The following is a 10,034-nucleotide window of genomic DNA, read 5'->3' as shown; positions in this document are numbered from 1 at the left end:
AACATTATTACTCTTTAAAATTAGATTGATTACAACACACCAAAGTATTACAACTACCTTAAAGCATTGCAGCTTCAATTATTTACTTATAACAGAAGAAAATGCTTACTTAATTCTACATAATCTGTTTCAGAAAAATATGTTTAAAATGTAAATATGTAGCCTATATCAGTTGAAAAATTACTTCCATCTATATAAATGTTTTTATTTATATGTAGGTACAACATGTATGCCCTACATTTTATATGATTTTGAACTTGGTTCAAAATTCAGTATGACAAAATCAAATAATTGACTGCAAAACCATGATGCAATACTTTGAAGAGTAATTTATCAGTTGTCAGAAATAACAATTACAAAGTTGAATATCATGAATTCAAGTTAATGTACATGGTCATGCTGAAAGTAATCCTTAACATCAATCTATGCAATGTAAATCAAAATATACATGAATTATCACAGTATCTACACATACGTAACATTTCAGTTGATAATGGTGTACTAATTATAATCAAGATTACATTTTAAATGTTTTGAGGATTTTGTGTCACATCCAGTTCTTGGGCTGTTAAAAGTCATGTTATCGCATGTTACTTTTAAGTAGCATACTGACTGGCTATGATTCACAGAGTTGGCAAAGCCATTACTTTTTGTCTTCTGATTTTACACAGATCCATTGTACCTTAGATCCATTGTATTTACTTTTGCTGCAATCCTGTACTTCATCGTTGTTCTGAGATCCAAGCTGTTGAATTAACTGTTGAAATGGACTTTCTATCATTTTGCATTCGAATTATAAATAATTAATCTTTCTTAAACGTTATAACTTTACAATCTCACAGTCGCTTTGTTCCGAAAGACGTTCTTGATAATTTTGGTTGCCTTTGAAATCTTCCAATGTTTTTGCAATATTTGGGAACCTTAGAACTTTGTTTCTGAGCAAAAGTCTGACATTAATTATGGTTTAATTCATATTTTGTGTAATTGAACTCGAATTGCATGTTAATCTATCAAAATTGAAGAATTTGTACTGCAGAATAATATTTTTTTAATTAAGGAACAACTTTGAATTAGACTATTCCATGTTACCACATCTGATAAGTTTGACACTGCCATTGGCCAACGTGTCCATGCTGATCAATGACCCACCTGAGCTAGTTTGCCTGCCTTTGGCCCATATCTCTCCAAACCTTTTCTATCCAAATTCGTGTCCAGATATGTTTTAAATGTTGTAATTGTACGGTCAGCTTGTTCCGTAACCCACACCCTCTGTGTGAACAAGTTGTCCCTCAGATTCCCTTTAAATCTTTCCCTTCTTACCTTAAATTTATATCCTCTAGTTTAGATTCTCCTAGCTGGGACCATTCACCTTTATCTAGGCCCCTCTTTATTTTAGAGACCTCTATAATATCACCTCTCAGCCTTCTAACCCTCAGTGAAAAGTGGAAACTGTCAGCCCGTGGGAACCTTTGCAATAGCAAGGTTAAACTGAAGGCTATATTATTGATAAAAAAGAGAGGTCAGAGCAGTGCAAACTGACATTTGTTCCTAGCTGGTTTTCTGTTTGTCTTGAAGGTTTGTGTTTGGTCAACTCCATCTGGTTTTTAACGTGGATTACAGCCATTCCATCAAAGCATTGAAATCCCTTGAAGAGATTAACTCTTTGGCTGGATGACAGCTTCACTACTCCAGATCAAAGATTTAATTCTCTGCAGAAAACATCAGCTTTACTCCTTTTGTGGCATGTTTAAACAAGTAGCATTAACTCAATTTGTAAATTAAGGTTTAGTTAAAAAAATTGAATTATAAAATGTCGAGTACTGCCTCTGTTTGGAGAATTGGCAAGTATAAATATGCATTTGGAGGAACAATTGTTTAACCTTGTAAAAGCAGGATGAAAGAATTGCCGCATAATAGCTAAGAGCAATTCACTTTCTAGAGATGCAATACCACGTTGGCATCTGTTTTTACATCAAGCATGGTCATTGAAGCTTTGTGGCTCTACATATGTTGCAGAATTTGATCTGAAGACGTCCCCTTTTCTGTTTTCAAATTTTGTTATGTGCTACTTTGCAAGTACTAGCATGAAACCAAAATATTCAAACTCCATTGCAGGGTGTGTCGGCAGGTGACTGGCATTGTGCTGTTCGGAAATATAATTTTGTAAAGTTGTTAACCTTGTTCAAAGCACAGGTAATGGTTTGTGTCCTTTAAAATTGCTTTGATGCCGTGAGCATTTTAGTTGTGGTTACAATGTTGATTTCCATGTTTCCTTATGCCATAGCTGACCATTTCTGCCCATTGAGTTTATGTCAGCATATCGATCAATCCCATTTCCTCACCGATCGTCCCTGCAATCTTCCTAGTTCTTGTTAGCTCTTCCAAATTTTACTACTAGCCTGCAAACAAGTGCAAAATACACTAGCTAATTAACTAACCTGCACGTCTTGGCACTTGGTTGGAAACCCCTTTGGTCACATATAGAATGTGGAAACTCCACAGTGACAGAACCCAATATCAGATTGAAATTATGAAATAACAGTTCCTGGTTCTTGAAGATTCAGTCCTTGATACTCATTTTTGCAACAAATTAACTTGTATTTTAGAACCAAGACTGTTTTTATGTTTAGAGCAACTACTGTTTTCTTTTTCTTTTTAGAGATGACATACAACTGGTTCCATATTTGTGCATTAACCATAATTAATGTCAGACCTTTGCTTCAGTACTAGAATACTAGTTCTAAAGTAGCTGAAACTTTATGTAAATGGATATGTCAGTATTATCCAGCAGCTAACTGTATGTATGGGTACATCTAGTGTAAGAAAATAACTGCAGATGCTGGTACGAAACGAAGGTATTTATTTCACAAAATGCTGGAGTAACTCAGCAGGTCAGGCAGCGTCCCAGGAGAGAAGGAATGGGTGACGTTTCGGGTCGAGACCCTTCTTCAGACTGATGGGTACATCTTGTGTTCTGAACTGGGTATTTGTGTCAGCCCTGGGTGCTGCTGCAATGAATTTGCCAGCAGATTGGGGAGATACCCGATATGAGGTAAATGAAAATGAATTAGAATGGCAATTATGTCAGTTAGATTAGCCAGTCCATCACATTTTTATACACTGGAAGTGTAATAGGTTTTGAGGTGGACAGAGTGGTTCTTATACCAAAATTATGAATTTCCAGCAGCAGCTAACGTTTGTCTCAGTATGTGTCGCAGGGAAGAGCCGTGGAGCAGAGTCCTATGTTACTCAGCTGTTCAAGGTGAACTTCAACAAGGGACATTGCATCCCTCTTTTGACTTTGGCAAATGCACAGTCCTTGATTGTGTGGACGATCAATTTCATCTGCGCTGTAGCCGTCTCAAGAGGTGGTGTGTGATAGGGTTGAGGCTCCCATTGTGTGTGAAGCAGGAGGGGCCATCTCAGTATCAGTCTTGCTGTTTGCTTGTCTTATCTGACTTTGACATTCTGGAACCATCCAGCAGCATCCAGCATTTTCTGCAGGACCTCCAAGACAATGTTGTCAAAGCTGCTTTTCTGTAGAAACTTTTCTATGAAGTGCAGAAACTCCAAGGTCCAACTGAATGGAATATTGCCTGGCAATGAGGCTGAGCCCATTCTCTGAAACATTGGGGACAAGTAGAACCTCAGCATGTAACCATACTTCGTGTTTGCACACTCTGGCTCTACTCGTAGGTTTACGCATTCGCTCACAAACGGTGGTCATCAGAATGAGGGCTACATTGGATATATCCTCCTTCCTTTCCCTGGAGATCTGTACATTATCATGAAACTGAATCCATTTTGGATCAGCAGATGAAATGGAGACTTGAGGAACTGCAGATTCTGGAATCTTGAGTAAAACACAAAGTGCTGGGTCAGTCAGCAACTCAGGTGGACGTGCTGAGGCAATGTTTTAGATCGGAAGATGGCCCAGATAACTGCAGTGGTACAGGAATAGGGTATAGGCTGCATCTGCACCATGTTTGGCATTAGCAAATTATTTCACACCTGATGACCAGGCTTTTTTCCACCATTGAGAGGTAGTATTGTTCCCACATTCCCAATGCAGAAACAAGGAACTGCCAATGCTGGTTTACCAAAGAAAGACACAAAATGCTGAGTCAGGCAGCAACCCTGAAGAACATTGACAGTTGACGTTTAGGGCCAGTACCCTTCCTCAGACTTGCATTCTTTCCCACATTCCCAACTTCTATTTCATTTTGGCGACCAACTCCAGCCAATTCTAGCGGCACACCCTGGCTCCTCCAAGCTAGATGGTGACTTTGGTTCACCTTTTCTACCAATGGATTTGGAAAATTGTACGGTAAGATTGTTCATGAATTGTTCCAGTGACTAGAAGTGTCTACTTAGGTAGTCTAGATCTTAGAAGCAAATAGGAGGCAAGGAGTCATTCCTTTATCATCCAGGTTCTAATTCCTAGTAAGCTCTATCCAACAACATTGTGGGAGTACCTTCATTGGAGCAGTTTAAGAAGATGCTTCCCTATTATCTTTTTTTAGTTTAGTTCAGTTTAGTTTATTGTCATGTGTACCGAGGTGCAGTGATAAGCTTTTGTTGCATGCTAACCAGTCAGCAGAAAGACTGTACATGATTACAATCGAGCCATCCACAGTGTATCTATGATGGCTGATAAAGGTGCATGATAATGGGCTATTACTAATTCTGGTTAGTGATGGGCATCAAATGCCAGCCTTTGTAGCTATACCCACATCTCAAAAATTAATTTAAAAAATCATCTCTTTTAAAAAGGTATCTTTATTTTCTCTATTTTCTTTTCTAAAATAATTCACAAAGTCAAAACTGTATATGTCATCATGTGAAATGTTTGAGGCACAAAGGAGAAGAAATTGAATCGGCGGCGCGCACATATAATTTTGTATCCATTCTAATATTCCAAACAATTACATTTTATATAATATTTTGTGATTGTCAATAAAGAGCATAAAATAATTTGGGAAGGGTGTAATTGTTTAGAGCAAAGTACTTCTCTGGAGCAGAGGTTAAGCTCAAGTGCCAAACTGAGATGAATGTTCACAATTAGTGGAAGAAAGCAATTGAGCTGTGATAAGTGCGATTCTATCTGTTGGATAGAACTTGCCAGGATTTAGAGACCGTTTCTATCAAAAATGTGTGTGTTGGAACTCATAATGAGGATCAAAGACTGAAAAAAAGAAAGAATAGTTATGCTGATTGAAATGCCTTTTAATTTTAAAATATGAATATATATTTTTTGAAGTTCACAGAACTATTGTACTTATACTACAGAGATTCCTTGTAATGCATTTTTAAAAACTTATTACATTTTTATTAATTTTTAAACACCTCATTAATTTCTCTAAATACAACTATTGTGAAAAATCTACCCCAACGAATTTTTGAGCTAGCTTTTTCATAACTTGCATTTGAACAAATGGGACATGGAGTATTAGCATGGAAAGACATGGCACATCTGTAATTTCTGATAAGATGTACAGTTGTTTTCTTTAAATTGAAAGATCATGATAACCGCAACACACTGCTGAACAGATTGGGTTGTTCACTTCTTTATAATCAGAATTGAATGATCTATTCATTCTGTAGCTCAGTAATGGCTTCTGAAGCTATTCATTCTCCAGAAAGAGTTTAAATATATGAAGTCTTTTCCAACCAAGTTATTTGTTTTTAATGTAAATTTCTATCAAGCTTAAAAAAATTAATGTGGTAGGGGTACAAATATGTATAATTTTGAGGTAACAAGATCTACAAGTTCAGCTTTGCATGAGGCAAGCAACTATGCTGAAGATTGTACAGTATCAAGTTTCAGAGTAACGATAGATTTAGTGCGTTGATCAGTTATTTATAAAAATTCCTGTTTAAAATTAGAACTTTAGTAATAGGAGTGAAATGGATATCTGTTTCAAGTACAGAAATAACCAGCATGCGCAAAGCTATCAAATCTGTCTTGCTAGTGGAGAGTCCTATACTCCTTGGACTAAAATGGCCAAGAAGGAATTCTGGCAACATCAATTATACTACACTGCTGTATGGTTCAAAATTTGAAATCTTAGATTAAAATGCCTTTTGATTTTTTTAATGTTTGTGATAAATTAGAACCCTAATGCTATACTGTAGCATCGTTTTGGCCAATTTGATAATCCACTACAAGTTATTGAAAGTGATACAAATCGTGGTCAAAATCTGTAAGCTGTGATCATAGTGTGATTAAAATGATTCAGTTGCTACATTAGATAATGATCACCTGTGGTCTACAGTTATGTTAATCGCTTTATCACAGCCCATTTAACATTTTTAATAAAGTTGGTTATGCCAGCCATACATTGCACAGAACTTTGAAAGCAAGCCAACGTTTTAGTGTTGACATTTCTGAAAAAATTGTTACATTATTTTACAAATCATCTTCAAAGGAAAATTGACGTCACATCTAGCTTAAGTTAGAATTGAATTGAAAATCTTTTCTCATTGGCATTGCCCATCATGAACTCCAGGCAGTAAGTAAATGAATCCAAGCACATCTTTTTGATTCTTGAAGGAGATTGTGGCCATGCTCTGCTCTGGGGACAAGGATGAGTGTTCGAGTAATGAAATGTTTTGCTGGTCACATTCTTTTGATTTTTAAGCTGTTCTGTGCAAAAATAAAAGCTTACTGTATATCTCTGAACTTATAATACTTATAAATTAAATGTCAGTTTTATTTAAAACATTTTTTGACAAATTCACGTGTATTGAATGTGAAGCAGTAATGATTATCTTTCCTTAACCTTGGAGCAATGTCAGGTTGTCTGTGCTTTGCTCAGCATTCATGTTTATGCAAAAAGCTAATTTAAGATGAGATTTAGGCCAGGAATTTAAAATTACATTCTTGCAATTTTGAAGGTCTCAGAAATGATTAACTTAATCAGACACTGATGTCCATTTGTATTTGAAATGTGTGTTTATTCAGGTACTTAAAAAAAATTAAACTTATGTTTGCAGTACAAAGAACAAGAAAATAGAACAGTGCAGTGAAAAACAGGCCCTTCAGCCCACAATGTGTCGAACATGATGCAAAATTAAACTAATCCTTTCTGCATGCACGTAATCCATACCCCTCCATTTATTCAAAAGCCTCTTAAATGCCACCATTGTATCTGCTTCCGCCACCCCGTGACAGCACATTCTAGGCACCTACCACCACTCTGTGTGTAAGAAAGAACTTGCCTTGCACCTCCCAGGTGGGTTAATGTATGATGAGTATTTGACGGCACTGGGCCTGTACTCGCTGGAGTTTAGAAGAATGAGGGGGGACCTCATTGAAATGTACTGAATACTTAAAGGGTTGGATAGAGAGGATGGGGAGAGGACGTTTCCACTTGTGGGAGAGTCTAGGACTAGAGGTCATAGCCTCAGAATTAAAGGATGTCCTTTAGGAAGGAGATGAGGAGGAATTTCTTTAGTCAGAGAGTGGTGAGTCTGGAATTCTTTGCCATGGAAGGCTGTGGAGGCAAAGTCAATAGATATTTTTAAGGCAGAGATAGGTAGATTCTTGATTAGTATGGGTGTCAGGGGTGATGGGGAGAAGGCAGGAGAATGGAGTTATGAGGGAGAGATAGATCAGCCATGATAGAATGGTGGAGTAGACTTGATGGGCCGAATAGCCTAATTCTGCTCCTATCGCTTATGACCTTATGAACTTTCCCCCTCTAACTTTTAAGATACACCCTCTACTACTTGATATTTCCACACTGGGGGGAAAAAAAGATTCTGACTGTCCACGCTATCTATGCTTCTCATAATTTTATAAACTCAATCAGATCTCCCCTCAGCCTCCAACGTTTCAGAGAAGACAATTTGTTAATTTGCTCATTTGAAAACAGGAGAAATTAGTTCAATTTGCTCTTCCCATAATTTGTAGCCTAAAGGCTTTCTACCTTGGTATATTTTCATGAGTGAAATCATTAATCTTCAAATCAACATCATTAACATCATTAACAGTCCATAAAAGCAAAAAAACCCTGCAGAAACTTGAAGATGTTCAGCAGATCAGGCAGCATCTGTGAAAGGCAATATATCTTAAATATAATTAATGTGAAAATTTATGTTTGATTTCTTCCCTAATATTTCCATGTGACTTTGAGTTTGGGGTGAGTTTGCTTTAGCTTGGTAATGCTATTCAAATTGTTGGCATGAGATGAAAGCATTTTTCTCTACCTTCATACTTCTGCCAACTCCTGTTGCTAATGAATGGAGGATAGCATGTTAATGAAAGTTCTATATTCTGGCTATTAGAATCTCTTGGCTAATTGAAATTGCAAATAGATCATTTTTACTTCCACTCTTCTCTAATGTGTCATAACTTTACTGAGTTTCTTTTGTGCTTTATTATTGCACCGTGGGAATGCATAAATTAGCTCATTTACATTTTCTTTGTTAACCAAAATAAGCTATTTTTAAAAAAGAAATGAACACTACATATGTTTAGATGAACGTACTGTGTTCGTGCAGTTTGTTTAAAAGAAACAAATATGTTTGATCTTTCGCTCTGCAGGTTTGATGCTGTTTTAAGATTTGTTTTGGAAGTAGAAAAACCAAGCATAATTCAGTCTATCAATACTGTTTCATTAGCACGTAAAATGATTCAAACCAATACAAATGCAGTAGCTTACTACAGGGCCAACCTTTGTTCTTTATTATTAAACTTGAATATAGCTTTGGCATTTGAAAAAAAATGTTTTGACCTTGGTTTAGTGACTAATAAGATAGATTGTTGCAAATGCATTTTCTGTTCTGAGCTTTTAATTCAGTAGCATTATTGGGTTATTTTCTTCATTTCAAAGCCTATTAAATTGGCTTGTCACGACCTGGTTGAAACTGGGAACTGCAGGCAAGTGGTTGAGGTTGAGACCTTGATGAACTGCATAGCTGACACTGTATCATGTCGTTTGTAAATATACCTTTAGAGCACCTTTTAGTGATTTATACTTTTTAGGTGCGGGTTTCATTTGAAGCTTTGAACAAAGTTAAAATTATGAATGATTGAATCTGAGCAAAACTTAAGAGGCACCATGAAACATTTGTAATAGAAAACAACCTTAGCTGACTATATTGTGCTACTGCTCTTGTCTAGACTAAGGGCAGATTTAACATTTTTGAATACTGCATTAAATTAATTGGAGAGGGGGGAATTATGCTGTTGCCAATTTATATAAGATGGAAATATCAAATGAGTACCTGTAATTGTGGAATTAAATGCTACTTATTAGCATTTATTAAAAGTTGATTTGTGTGACTTCTTCATTTTTCAGAATAATTACTTGGCGAAGATTTAATCTTCTGAAACAACTGGTTATGCCGCACCTTTTGCCTAGCATACTAATGTAATAACTCTAGTTAAAATGCATGTCATTTCTTAATCCTTGACAGTGCACACACCTTCATGATAGTAGTTATTCACAAAATGCTGGAGTAACTCAGCAGGTCAGGCAGCATCTCAGGAGAGAAGGAATGGGTGACGTTTCGGGTCGAGACCCTTCTTCAGACTGATAGACTGTTCATGATAGTAGTGTTCATTACTGGTGTTATTGTTACATCATGTTCTGTCGCATTGTCTGATTAAAATAGGGCAGTAGTAGAGACATTACACACAGATGGATGATTGATGCAGTTGACCTTTGGTTTTACAGTCCAGGTTGCTATTTAGTCATGTCTGGCAAGACTGTACAAATTGATTACAGTGAATCATTTGTTCCCTGATTCGTTATTAATTTATTTGAGTTGGATATTAGGCCATTAGCTTAATCAGACTTTTAATTTACTTGTAGTTAATTGCATTTTAATATTTATTGTTAAAAATATCGATTGCATTCCAGTTACAGAGGTCATGTCCAATGATTCAATGGTACTTTATGGTTGCATGTACCTAGATGCAGTAAAATTCTTTGTTTTGCAGCATTTCAGTAAGATCATACGATACATAAGCACACTCATACATACGAATAAGAGTGCAACAATGGTAGTGTAAGAATAGTCAAGTT

The 10,034-nt window shown here is 36.3% G+C and overlaps 1 protein-coding gene across 2 annotated transcripts in view; it reads left to right on the top strand.

Annotated features, from left to right (window-relative positions):
• The window catches only part of LOC144600054 (rho GTPase-activating protein 26-like), a 133,790-nt gene that overhangs the window by 4,957 nt on the left and 118,799 nt on the right, over positions 1-10,034 (top strand). The gene's annotated exons all lie outside the window — the stretch shown is intronic.

The sequence above is a fragment of the Rhinoraja longicauda genome, chromosome 14 (assembly GCF_053455715.1).
Source record: "Rhinoraja longicauda isolate Sanriku21f chromosome 14, sRhiLon1.1, whole genome shotgun sequence".
NCBI lineage: Eukaryota > Metazoa > Chordata > Chondrichthyes > Rajiformes > Arhynchobatidae > Rhinoraja > Rhinoraja longicauda.
Note: the sequence above shows the minus strand (reverse complement) of the source record. Positions and strands in the feature narration are given on the sequence as shown.